General features: G+C 40.2%; 1 long non-coding RNA gene across 1 annotated transcript in view; it reads right to left on the bottom strand.

Annotated features, from left to right (window-relative positions):
• Positions 1-389: 389 nt before the first annotated feature.
• Positions 390-1,175, bottom strand: part of LOC114005277 (uncharacterized) — an 11,016-nt gene continuing 10,230 nt past the window's right edge. The window contains exon 5 of the long non-coding RNA XR_003547156.1: positions 390-417. This is a non-coding gene — a long non-coding RNA (uncharacterized LOC114005277). The remainder of the gene's footprint in view (positions 418-1,175) is intronic.

Genomic DNA, 1,175 nt, shown 5'->3' with positions numbered 1-1,175 from the left:
ATATATCATATGTAAAGCCTCGTACATTCCCTGGCACATTGTAAATACTTGATAAATAGTATTGACTTGTTGGAAAAGTCATGACATATTTTTCAATGCAAAAATGCATTGTGACTTTTCAGACAACCCAATATTTATTACCATAGCACCACATCAGGTAACAATCAGTTTTAATTATAGTCTCAATTGATAGCTGAAAATGGAGCCATAGGAGATGGGAATAGGGAAGCCAGAAGCTATAATAGAAGGCAAGGAATGCTGAGAAATTAGTAAACCATAGAGTTAGAAATACAAATCTTAAATCTTGATTCAATAACGTTAAAAAGGGAGTAGCAAAGGGCCTCCAGATACCATAAGAAAGCAGTGATAATAATAGAAGTAAAAGACAGGACTTACTTTGAGACTTTCCAGATGTTGCTTCAATTAAAAAAAATAAATAAATTAGTGTGGTTGTCTGATGAACCAGAAATACACTTTCACTGATGTCATTTCCAGAATGAGCATCACGTATTGCACAGAAGTGGACAGAATGGGCATTAAACAGGGGCTGCTTTGTCCTGGGAACTTTATGGTCCACAGCTAATGACGGAGCCCACTCTCCCTCGCCCATCTAGGTCTTTGGTGGAAATCAGGAACTATGTCATGTCCCAACTTATTTTAGTTGAGCTACTTTCTTGGCTCTCTCTGTTATTTTTTTTTCTTGCAGTCCCTACCCATATTTTTTAAATGTATTTATTTAAAAATTTTGTCAGAGGACCAATGCTCTCACCACAAAGAGACAGAAAGATAGGGAGAGAAAGCACCCTTTGATGATGTGTGATCAGGCAGTAATCCATTCTCTTCCATTTCTTTATCCTCTTGGGATTCTGGGCATTCATACGCACAAGCCTGGTATGTTTTTCAGGCTGTTGGAATTCAGCCACACTGCAGGCCATGTGGGATCCAGCTCGTTAACCACCAGGCCACAGGGCTGGCCTTCTCCCACATTCTTGATCTCTGTCATCCCCACTATCGTTCCTCACTTGATTTTCTCTCGCTTTCTTGTCTGAGAGCAAGGGCTATGTTCTTTTTATTAATCCCCACAACTAGCATGGTCACCGTAAGAGCAGGCACTTAATAACCGTATGCTGAATCAGTGAGGAAATTCCACTGTGGCCAGCATCAGGACACTCCTC

Source organism: Tupaia chinensis, unplaced genomic scaffold, assembly GCF_000334495.1.
Source record: "Tupaia chinensis unplaced genomic scaffold, TupChi_1.0 Scaffold143603_1, whole genome shotgun sequence".
Taxonomy (NCBI): Eukaryota; Metazoa; Chordata; class Mammalia; order Scandentia; family Tupaiidae; genus Tupaia; species Tupaia belangeri.
The sequence above is the reverse complement of the archived record's forward strand: the minus strand, read 5'-3'. Positions and strand labels throughout refer to the sequence as shown.